The sequence below is a fragment of the Tenrec ecaudatus genome, chromosome 3 (genome assembly GCF_050624435.1).
Source record: "Tenrec ecaudatus isolate mTenEca1 chromosome 3, mTenEca1.hap1, whole genome shotgun sequence".
In the NCBI taxonomy this organism is placed as follows: domain Eukaryota; kingdom Metazoa; phylum Chordata; class Mammalia; order Afrosoricida; family Tenrecidae; genus Tenrec; species Tenrec ecaudatus.
The window spans coordinates 149375594-149388324 of record NC_134532.1 but is presented as its reverse complement, the minus strand read 5'-3'; the positions used below and the strand labels follow the sequence as shown (position 1 = coordinate 149388324).

Here is a 12731-nt window from a genome sequence, read left to right as displayed (position 1 = left end):
TATGAGGATTGAAACAATGGACAAATATGTGGTTGGATGTTGCCCAAACAGACATTATGTGGTGTATAACTACATATATAATAAACAAAATACATGATATCTATATATAATAACCTAAGGAATATAAGGCTATATTGCTGATAGGATAAGAAAGCACCAGGTCAAGAAGCCCATTTTCACTAGTTATTCATGGCTTAATCTCCATGATACATCAGGGCATTGTGTGACTTGGACATTATGCAAACACTATATTGTATACAAGCTGTCCCTGAATTACCAACCAGTTCCATTGTGAAATCCAGCTTTAAGTTGAATTTGTATGTAAGTTGGAATAGTTAGGTGCAATTTCTAACTAATGTCAATCAAACCTCTGTCTTGTGACGAGCTAAAGAGCTGGTTCTGACTCACAGAAACGCTGTGTACAAAGAACTAAGCAGTCCTGAGCCAATCCCCAAATCACTGCTATATTTCAGCTCTGATGTCAGTCCTTCCTATTGACAATTTTCTCCCTTTTACTGGCCCCAAGAAAGATGTACTTTTCCAGAATATCATGTCCAAAGTATGTGAAACGAATTTTTCCATTCTTACTTCTAAGGAGCCTTCTGGCTGCCCTGCTTTACAAGACAAAGGTGTTCCTTCTTTTGGAAGTTCCTGGTACACTCAGTTTTCATCTCCACCCCTGATTCAATGGCACCCACTGTTCTCCAGGTTCCATGATCATGGTCCGGCTTTCAGATGTGCCCATGGGAAGCAGCGTGACCATAGCTCAGGTCAGACCCACCTTAGTCCGCAAAGTGACATTTGTCCTTTTTAAGACATGAAAGGGGTCTTGTGCAGATTTGCCCAGTGCAATGTATCCTTTGATTTCTCGACTTGTACGTTGATTGATGATCCAAGTATGATGATATCCTTGACTACTTATGTCTTTCCTCCGTTTATCATGATGTCGCTTGTTGGTCCAGTGTGTAGATTTTAGTTTCCTTTATGTGAAAGTATAATGAAGAGTTTATTCTTTGATCTTTATCAGTAATGCTTTGAGCCCTCTTCACTTTCAGCAAAGTTGTGTCCTTTGCACCTCACAGGTTAACTTCCTCCAGGATTGATGCCAAATCCTTTTTCATGTTATCCGGTTTCTTAGAGTAGTTGCTTAGCACGCAGATTGAATAAGTATGATGGAAGAATACAACCCTGAAGATGGCGTTTTTTATTTTAAATGATGCAATGTGTTCTTGTTTTATTTGAATGACTGCCCCTTGGACTGTGCACAGGTTCACAGGAGCATGAGTAGAGTGTTATGCAAATCCCATTCTTCATGATATTTTCCATAATTTGTTATGACCCACACAGTCAAGTGGCTATACATAATCAATAAAACACAGGTAGGTATCTTTCTAGTATTCTCTGCTTTCAGCCAAGACCTATCTGACATTAGCAATGATTTAGTATTAGGAACGATGTCCTCTCTGGAGCTCATTTAAATTTATTTCTGCCAACTCCCAACTGATGTACAGCTATCATCGTGTCTGAATCACCCTCAACAAAATTAACCATGAGTGATATTAGTAGGTCTTATATTCCAGATGTATGCACGGGTAAGGATTTTTCTCGGGAGAAATATTTTCTTTGTGCCCTTTTAGTTTAGTTTTGTTTTCCATCATTTTATTTATCTTTCTTTATTTTATGAGCCATAGTACCATATATACATAGTACCACATATTTGAGTATAAGTCAACTCAAATATCAGTCAAGGCACCGAATTTCACCACAAAAACTGCATTAAAAATGTGCTGAACTCATACTTGAGTATATCAAGCAGATATGGTAAGTTGTTTTTTGGTTTGTTAAAAGAATGTCTTCTTATAAAAACTCTGCATGAGGGAGCGGAGGCACTCGATTCTTGATCTAGATGTTCCATTGGGACAACCCTGATCTAAGACCACACTTTACTAAACTGGAATCACCACCAGTGTTAGGAAGTTGCCTGCTCCCTTTTGGTGCTGTATAAGAAGCAGGAGGTCTCCACTCTGCACTTCCCCCTTCATTCAATATGGCATATATAGAGGGGTTTAGGAGAGGAGATGGGTTAATTAGGGTGTGAGGTAGTACTGATGAAGAACACAGCTTTCCCCAGATCCTGGATGCTTCCTCCCCCCAACTACCATGATCCGAATTCTACCTTGCAGGGCCGGATAGGGCAGAGGTTGCACACTGGTACATATGAGGGCTGGAGACACAGGGAATCCAGGGTGGATGATACCTTCAGGACCAAGGGTGTGAGGGGCGATGCTGGGAGAGTGGAGGGTGGGTGGGTTGGAAAGGGGGAACTGATTATAAGGATCCACATGTGACCTCCTCCCTGGGGGAGGGACGGTGGAGAAGTGGGGGAAGGGAGACTCCAGATAGGGCAAGATATGACAAAATAACGATGTATAAATTACCAAGGGCACATGAGGGATCGGGGGTGGGGAGGGAGGGGGAAAAAAAGAGGACCTGATGCAAGGGGCTTAAGTGGAGAGCAAATGCTTTGAGAATGATTGGGGCAGCGAATGTATGGATGTGCTTTATACAATTGATGTACGTATATGTATGGATTGTGATAAGAGTTGTATGAGTCCCTAATAAAATGTAAAAAAAGAAAAGAGGAGAAAAAAGAAAATGATTAGGGCAAAGACTGTACAGATGTGCTTTATACAATTGATGTATGTATATGTATGGACTGTGATAAGAGTTGTATGAGCCCCTAATAAATTGTTTTAAAAACAAAAAGAAGCAGGGGGCTACAGATAGATGACTTAGAAACAAACACATAAGTACAGGTTATACATTATTACTCTTCAATCTTGTACTTTCATCTGACTGAGGATGTCATGGGACTGGGCAGTGCTTGGGTTTATGATAATACACGGGGCACTGTGCCCTCTCACGACAACTGGCCACCATCAGATTCATCCAGTGTGTGCTTCATGTCCTCTTCGTTCCCCTCTTCAAGATGGAAAGAGACCATTTCAAAAGTTTTACACAAAAGGCAGGACTTAGGCTGATATTTTGCTAATTTTTCCCATTGGTTTTGAACTTAGATTAGACCTCTTAGTATTTTACATGTGGGGTCTATGAAAAAGCCCATTTCTCTGTCCCAGGGTCCAAGGTCAAGCTTGGAAAAGTCACAGAGAAAACTTGCTCTCAGCACTGGAGCCCTCATCCCGCTGCATCCCTTCCGCCCAGAAACGATGGCCCAGAGGGAGGATGCTCTCCTGAGTGAAGAGCAGGGCCGAGTCGGAAGACAGGAGATTCCAGATACATCGTTCAGAGAATTAACTTGGGTTTTTCCTGGGGACATTGGAACTAGTAAGTTTTCACCCAATGCAAATCAAAGGTGCTTCTCCTTATCTAGATCTAAGAATAATCAAGATAAACAAATGAGCTCTAATTTTCAAGGTCAAATGTCAGACTCAATAATTGAGCATCTGCCCTGTCAAGCAGAAGAAAGCAGATATCCCTGTCAATCCATTCTCCACACCCACACCTCAACAAAACAACAGATGTTGGGTGCTACTTTATCAGAAATTAAAAAATAAAATAAAATAACTCACTACCATTGAGTTCAGGTCGATTCATAAACACCCCCTGTGGGTTTCTGAGACTGTAACTGTTTACAGGAGTAGAACACCCAATCTTCCTCCAGAGCAGATCTGCTGGTGGCTTTGAACTGATGACCATGAGGTCCACAGAGCTGCCATAACAGATTCTACAAACTGAGGAGCTTGAAATGACAGAGATTACTCTAAAGTACTCTAAAAATTACCCTAAATTACTATACAGAAATCCAAAATCAAGGTGTCAGCTTGGCTACCTCCTCTCTGAAGGGTCTAGACAAGAGCATTTCCTGACTCGTGGTGATGGCCCGCAATCCTCTTGTACCTTGACTGTGGCCGCATGACTCGGGTCCCTCCCTCGGTCTTCATATGGCCTTCTCCCCGCTATGCTTATAGCTCTGCGAGCCCTCGCCTTCTCTTCTAAGGACAGCAACCATGTTAGGTTGAGAACCCACTCTGATCCTATAGGCCTCCAGCTTAAATACTTATGGAGGAAAGGCCTTATTTCCAAATGAAGTCACGTTGTCAGATTTGGGTGAACGTGAATTTTGAAGAGACGCCATTTCAAACTAGTATAGGCAGGTTCACAATACTCCAAATGTCTTTCAAAAATAAACCCAGACTATAAATGCTGGTTTTGAATGATACACTTCTTATTCCTGGATTTTTCTGTCCAGGAATTAGAGGCAACCTTCCAAATGAGGAAATAAGGGACATTTCCTTTCTCATATTAATCTCCATTCCACCAAAAGAAATACATGTTGCCCCTGACTTACAATGTATACAAGTGACAACAATCCACATTGACAACTGCTTGTTGTTATTTCGATATTTCTTACTGTTAGCAATATGTATTACCTACAATGTTGCAGCACATAATTTGCAGATGTTATTATTTTCAGAGGTTCTCCCACCCATGTTCAATGTTCTGCTGAATAAAGGCAGTAATAGTAAAATCTTTAAAAGAATGAAATGATGCCGTTGTGACTTACATCAGTGCCAACTTCTGCCACTGGAGCAGAACTCAACATAGGCTGAAGATTCCCTATCCTACCTAACCTATAGACTACACCTTCCCACCATCACCGCAGGCAAACTTCACTCTTGATTCATCCTAAATCTAAATTTCCTTCATCTATTTGCACCTCTGATATTTCTCTGCCCTGTGCTAACAGGTCCATTCTCGTGAGTCAGCTCTGAAGATCTGGCTGTTTCAGAACATCTCACACTCTGCCGATGGACCTTAGGGAAGGCAGGCAGGTGAAAGCTGACCTTTGTAGCCAGATGGGAACAGGGCATTTAGTGGCGACAACTTTGGCCTTGCAGCTAGCAGCCCAATTTGAAACTATCCCACCGCCAGGGCTCTGTGAAATGTTAATACACGACTTTCAAAAGGAAAACATTCCAGTACTATATGCCACCTTAAAACAAAACAAAACTAGGACTATGTTATAATAAAGGAAAAAGACAAGTTCTAAGTCTTTGAAAGGATTGAGTGAGGGGTAAAAATGTCTTAAAATTAATCATTTGTCTTTGGGTCAAATGAAAATGGCCTTACTTGTTAGACTAGCTTTGTCCAAAAAAAGCCATATAAAATGACTTCATCTTCTCTGTAGATCGTGGAGACAGGCAGCATCCATGCAATTTTCATGCGTTTTCCTCACAGAATCTGCAGAGCATAAGATCTTGCTTTCATTGCCAGCACTGAAAGGAGAAGCCCTATTGTGCTGCTATCCAGGTATGTTGGGAGTGGCACTGGGAAACCTGAGCACATTTCGGGTAATTTTATTGGAATACAGAAGAGAGCACCAATCCCAAAATAAGGAATAGATTTACCTGGGAGATAACCCAGCATTAATATTCAGAGAGAATGAGACCATTTCAAAACACTGTGAATAGGAGTTGGATTCTCCTAGAGCAAATAAAATGACTGTTTTACACTCAAATTCTCAGAGACACCAGTTCTCTGGTCCTTCAGACTGCTCCCCCTCACAAATAGGGCCCCTAACCCTGAACTCCCTCCTTGACTCAATGCAGAGACACCCCCCCCCCCCCAGCTTCAGGCTGTAGGCTGTAATGTGGTCTGCAGAGCCGCCAGGGGAGGCCACGAGGACACTGGGCTTGGAGTGCTGAGCTCTCAAACTCCCTGCCATCGAGTCATTTCCAGTTCACAGTGTGCCTATAGGACAGGGTAGAGCTGTTCCTCTGGGTTTCTGAGACGGTACCTGTGTTAAGCCAGATTGACGACAGAAACAAATCCAGTGACACTCATATACGTGTAAGAAAGAGCTTCATATCAAGAAGTAATTAGATAGCTGAAAACATCCCAGCCCAGTCCAAAACTAGTCCGGAGTCTTCGGACTCACGAAGCCACATGCAACGGTGCCAAGTGCAGGGACATCACCGGCCAGTGCGTGCAAAGTCCCCTGGCCCCCATGGTGGGGGCAGTATCACAGAGCTGGTGCCCATCTCCTCACGGCCCCTCAACAGGTAGGTGAAGGTAGAAGGAGCGGGGGAGGTTCTGAGAACTCTCCTTAAGAGGAGGTCTCGCCCATAAGGAAGCACCATTAGGCTGTGACCTGATTGACAGGCTAGACTCCACCCCTACACTTCAAGTTGACACCAAATTATGTAACCCCCACAGTAACTTGTTGTGGGAGTAGAAAGCCTCTTTCTCCCATAGAGGAGCTGATGGTTTCAGACCCAACTCGTAACCAGGACCCTGATAGGTCTCCTGTTAGACTTTTGAGTTGAAAGTGCAAATTCAGCCCAAGCACAATGAAACACGGACAGCCCTTGAAAAGTGCCCGTGGCATAACGGGTTGCGCTGGGCTGCTAGCCACAAGGTGAGCAGTTTGAAATCACCAATGACTTTCAGGAGAGAGCTGAGTCTTAGAAGCTCACAAGGGCAGTGTACCCTGCTCTATACAGTCCCTATGAGTATGAATCCGTTTGATGGCTTTGAGGTGTTTGGGGTATGAAAACATGTTGCCTTTTTAAGTGTTCAGATTTCAAAGGACTTAACCTTTTTGGAAAACACTAGAAAGAAAGAAAAATGGGTCAGAAAGCAAAAATAAAATTTTCACAAAAAATTAGAGGAAATATTATTTGTTTCTCTGCCTATAGAGAAAGGTCTTACTCTGGAGAAAAGATGAAGGAAGACACAAGGAAGAGATCCCCCTCCCCCTGTCATCACTGTGGGATGGTGTCCTGACCACTGTGCCCAGATGATGGATGGTGTTTTACTCCTTCAAGTTCAAGGACCTGAGGTCCAGCCTGGCAAGATGCGGGATGGAAAGAAGACCAAGGACAAGAAGGGAGCCCTGACACTTGCGGTCATTTCGAAAGAGAAGGCCAACAAGGTGGAGAAAATCCTGTTTGAGAAGAAGCCCAAGAACCTCAGCATCAGTCAAGGCATCCAGCCCAAGAGGGACCTCATCCACTCTGTCCGATGGATCCACCATATTCAATAGCAGTGGCAGAAGGAGATCCTCTACCAGAGGCTGAAAGTGCCGCCCTCCATCATCCAGTTCACGAGGTCTGGCCTGCCAGACAGCTGCTCACCTACTGAGGCTGGCCCACAGGAGAGGCCAGAGATGAAGCAGAAGCAGCAGGAGTTTCAGGGCCAGGCAGACAAGAAACCTGCTGGCAAGAGGGACGTGCCCACCAAGAGACTGACTGTCCTGTGAGCCCTGATTAATACTGTCATCACCGTCGCAGAGAACAAGAGGGCTCAGCTGGTGGTGATTTTTTAATAAATCATTTTACTGGGGGCTCTTACAGTTCTTATAACAATCCATACATCCATTGTACCAAACACATTTGTACATATGTTGCCATTATCATTTTCAAAAGATTCTCTTTCTCCTTGAGCCCTTGGTATCAGCTCCCCTTTTTCCCACCCTCCCCCACCCTACCACTCTTGTGAACCCTTGATAAATTATAATTTATTATTATTGTCATATCTTACACAGTCTGCTGTCTCCTTTCACCCATATTTCTGTTGTTGATCCCCCTCAGAGAGGGGTGGGGTTGTTACACATCGATCATTGAAATCGGTTCCTCCTTTCTCCCCCTTCTTCCCCACCTTCCTTCTACCCTCATGGTATCAACACTGATATTTTTGTTCCCAGGGGTTCATGTGTCCCAGATTCTCTGTGTTGAGAGCTGTTATCTGCACTAGTGCACATGCTCTGGTCTAGCCGGATTTGTAAGGGAAAACGGGGGTCAGTGGAAGAAGCCTCGAAGAACCAGCAGAAGGTTGTGTTTTGTCAGTGCTCTACTGCACCCTCGCTAGCTTGTCCCTTCCTTGTGACCCTTCTGTAAGAGATGTCCAATTGTCCAAATGAGCTTTGGGTCTCCACTCTGGCACTGCTCACTCTCACTGATATGATTGTTCATTTGGGGTCCTCTGATGTCTGATACCTGATCCTGTTGACACATTTCCTCCTGTTCCACAATCATGTTCAACCATTACTTGGCTCTCAGCAATTCCTCTCAGCTACATTGCACGTGATCAAACCCATCAGGCATTGCACACCCTCCTCGCCATTGTTTTGGATTTCTTGTTTCTCTGTCTCTGGATTTGTTGGCTTCCCTCTCCCTTTCTTCCCACTCCCCCTCTCCCATGTCCCCCTGAAATCATTATTCCTGTTGTTTCCTCCTCAGGATTGCTTATCCTGCCATCTTATATAGACAGACATGAAAGAGAAGAAGAAGGAGGAGGAGGAGGAGGAGAAGAAGAAGAAAAAGGAGGAGGAAGAAGAGAAGAAGGAGGAGGAGGAGGAGGAAAAGGAGAAGGAGGGGGAGAAGAAGAAATAGTTTCAGGTCTGTCTGTTCATCCTTATGAATGTTTTCTGATCAAGTCTGATGAGGTGTCAACCCCTGCCCCCTGAATCCAAAATCTATTTGGGGAATTTTTCAGGAACTTCATTGCTTGGCTCCCTTGGCTTCTCTCTTGAACACCCTTCGTGTTTCACACTTGTGTGGGGGTGTCAGACTGCAGACTGGGCACAATTCCCATACTGTGTCTCCAGTGCTGTCCCCCATAGCACTATGAGTCGGTGAGGGGACAGCATGTCTTACAGTGGGGCTGATCCTACGGTCCTCTCTGTGCATTGAGTGCTCCAAGTAAGAATACCATCCTCAGGGCTTGGCAAGTCATGTTGCAGTTCTCTCTCTCTCTCTCTCTCTCTCTCTCTCTCTCTCTCTCTTTTTGTTTGCTCCCACGTGGTCTGGGCAGACCTGTCACTCTCCCTGGGCTGTATCCTGAGTGATGGCCTCTGTAATGCATTCTTCTGGGGAGGGAGTCAACATCAGCTGGTGGTGTTTGACAAAGACATGGACCCTCATTGAGCTGGTTGTCTTCTGAACAACCTTGTGTAATAAAATAGGAGTCCCTGACTACATCATCAAGGGGTAATCCCAGCTGGAGTGGCTCATCCACAGGAAGACCTGCACTATCATCACCTTCATACAGGAATCTTTGGAAGACCAAGGAGCCCTGGCTAAGCTGTTGGAAACTATTCGGATCAACTACAAAACTATGATAAGATCCACCATCACTGTATTGGCAACTTCCTGGGCCCCAAATCATGGCTTGCATCCCAAGTTGGAAAAGACTAAGACCAAAAGAGCTTGCCATCAAGCTAGGATAGCATAAATAAAAATAAGACCAGTTTTCAGCTTTCATCTATTATGCATTGTGGGTGGAGGTATGCATTTTTGTGGGGTTTGAGCAATAATGTGCTCAGAGTTACCATGAGTCAGCATCAACTTGAGGGCAGTGAGATGTAATCAATTATTTTAGATAAAAGGAAGTAGATAATCAGGCCACCACCTGTCTGTTTGTCGTACTATGATGGCTTGAGTGTCACTGTGATACTAGAAGCTTTGTCACTGGTATTTCAAATGCCAGCAGAGTCACTCAAAGTAAACAGGTTTCAGTGGAGCATCTAGACTAAGAACAGATGATGAAAAAGGAATCAACTGCCCACTTCAGAGGACGTAGCTGCTGAAAGCCATATGCATAGTTTTGAAACATTGTCAAGTACTAAAGGCCTAATGGAAGAGGGCCTTGTTGGAGATAGTGCCGGATGCTGGGCCCTCGGCTTGGAGAGCACTCCCAAAGTGACTGGGAGGAGCTGCTTTCTCCATGGCAACCTGAATGTGGGAGTGGAGCCTCAGGATCTCCATTTACTGATGGGGCACAACTCAAATGAGAAGAAACAGATGCAAAGGTCTACTACCAATTGGAACTTGGAATGTACTTAGTACGAATCTAGGAAAATTAGAGGTCATCAAAATGAAAGCAAATATACTAAGCGATCAATATCCTAGACTACTGAGCTGAAATGAACGGGTATTGGCTATTTTGAATCGGAAAATCTTATGAGTGCTATGCTAAGAATGACACAATTAGGAGGAATGGAATTGCATTCATTGTCAAAGGGACCATTCAATATTTACCTTGAACTACAATGTTGTCTGTGTTAGTTTATATCTATCAACATTTAAGGAAACCCAATCAACGCAACTGTTATAGAAATGTTTGTACCAACTACAAAGCTACTGATAGAGAAATTGAAGAATTCTACCAACATCATTGGTCAAAAAATGACCAAATATACAATCAAGATGCGTTAATAATTTGGGGAGTTGGGATTCCCATGATGGAAACAGAGAAGAAGAAAACGCAGCTGGAGAATAATGGTTTTGATGATGGAAACGAAGCTGGAGATTTCATGACAGAATTTTGCAAGATCAATGATTATTCGTGGTTAATCATTGTTTTTCAGCAACATAGACAGCAACTATTCACATGGATTTCTCCAGATGGAACACCTGGAAATCAGATCGACTACATCTGTGAGAAGAGACGATGGAGAAGTTCAATATCAGCAGCTAAAACCAGGTCAGGGGCTGACTGTGGAACCGACCATCAATTGCTCATCTGTAAGTTCAGGCCAAAGCTCAAGAATGAGATGCAAAGTCCCCGCACTGACCCACAGCACTATGAGGGGGAGGGCAGCACTGGAGACACAGTGTGGGAATTGTGGCCAATCTGCCTCTCCCCACACAGGGTAAGACACAAAGGGAGCACAACAGAGCATCCAGGGGAGCAAAGCAATGACGTTTCCGAGGAATCCCCCAAATAGACTTCTGACTCTGGGGTCAGGGCTTGCCACCTCATCAGACCTTATCAGCTGACCCGGAACTATTTATAGGTTTGTTTGCCTCTTCTTCTTCTTCTTCTTCTTCTTCTTCTTCTTCTTCTTCTTCTTCTTCTTCTTCTTCTTCTTCTCTCTCTCTCTCTCTCTCTCTCTCTCTCTCTCTCTCTCTCTCTTCCTCCCTCCCTCCCTCCCTCCCTCCTTTTTATGTCTATCTATATGGGATAGGCAGGATAAACAATCCCAAGGAGAAAGCAATGGGACAGATGGTTCCTAGAGTACATGGGAGAGGAAGAGTCAGGGGAAAGGGAGTGAGGAGACAACAAACTCAGGGACAAGGTAACAATAAGAAATCTAAAATTGGGAGGGAGGGGAAAAAAGAAATCTAAAATTGATGATGAGGAGGGTGTAGAATGACTGGTGGGATTTGATCAAGTGCAATCCAGTTGAGATGAATTACAGAGAGCTGAATGAAGGTTGAACATGATAGTGGTACAGGAGGAAAGTAAAAGGAAACAGAAGAAAGAATTAGAAAGCAAAATACATTTATAGAGGTATAAATATAGGCATGCATCTATGTAAACATATTAGTTTATAATGATAGGGATATAAGTCTATACACATATATTTATATGTTAAGTATTAAAGTAGCAGATGGACATTGGACTTCTACTCAAGCCCTACCTCAACACAGAACATTTTTCTGTAATAGCCTGGCATTCTGTGATGCTCTCCTTTGAGGCACAGCAACTGAAGACAAAGTGGGTGCATAAGCTAATGAGACAGCTGAGGGTGTCTGGCTACTACAGGATGTAGCATCTGAGGTCTTAAGGCTTCAAAGTTAAACAAGGGGCCATCTAGCTGAGATGCAACAAAGCCCACATGGAAGAAGCACACAGCCTGTGTGATCACAGGGTGCCCATAGGATCAGGTATCAGCAAAGCCAAAATAAACAATCATATTGATGCAAACTAGGAGGGTTGGAGTGGAGATCCAGGGCCCATCTGTAAACAAGTGGACATCCCCTCACAGAAGGGTCACAAGGAAGGAACGAGTCAGCCATGGTGCAGTATAGCACTGACAAAGCACACAACATTCCTCTAATTCTTTAATGCTCTCCCCTCCACCCAACTATCATGACCCCAATTCACTTTACAAATCTGGCTAGAATGGAGCATGTACATTGGTATAAATCAGAGTCCTGAACACAAAGAATCCTGGATAGATAAATCCCTCAGAAACAATAATGAAAGTAGCAATACCATGAGGGATGGGGAAGGTGGGGAGCGAGGGGGAGATAAGGGACAGTGATCGCAATGACTAACCTATAACTGTTCCCCTTCCCCCAGGACGATGAACAGCAGAAATGTGGGTGACGGGACACAGTGGTTGGTGCAAGATATGACAATAATAATTTATAATTTATCAAGGATTCACGAGGATGGGAGGGTGGGGAGAGAGGGGAAAAGTGGAGTTGATACCAAGGGCTCAAGTAGAAAGAAAATGCTTTGAAAATGATGATGGAAACATATGTACAAATGTGCTTGATACAATCGATGTAAGAGCCCCCAATAAAATGATTAATAATAAAAAGAAGAAAGAAAATTAAAATTAGTACAGGCACCTACATATGACCTTGACTTTTTGGAATAGCTCAAGAACAGATTTGAGGCATCGGGCACCCATGACAGAAGCCCCAATGAGCTGTAGGAGGACATCATGAACAGCATTCATGATGGCAACAAAAGGTCATTAAAAAGAAAGAAAAGAATTTTATGATCCACCCAGTTGAATATGTGGTATATGCAATAAAACACAAATAAACTTCCTGTTGGTACTTTCAAAAAGAAGTCGACATTCAATCATCCCAGGAGCTAGCACATGAGCAAGAACTAATGGAGCTAAAGGGAAAAGTTCAGACTGTACTGAAAACATTAGCCAACCGCAGGCTATAGGAATTGATGGCATA

The 12731-nt window shown here is 43.6% G+C and overlaps 1 pseudogene; it reads left to right on the top strand.

The window, feature by feature from the left end:
* The first annotated feature begins 6877 nt into the window (after nucleotides 1-6877).
* On the top strand, nucleotides 6878-9218 carry LOC142442405 (large ribosomal subunit protein eL8 pseudogene; annotated as a pseudogene).
* Nucleotides 9219-12731: the final 3513 nt, after the last annotated feature.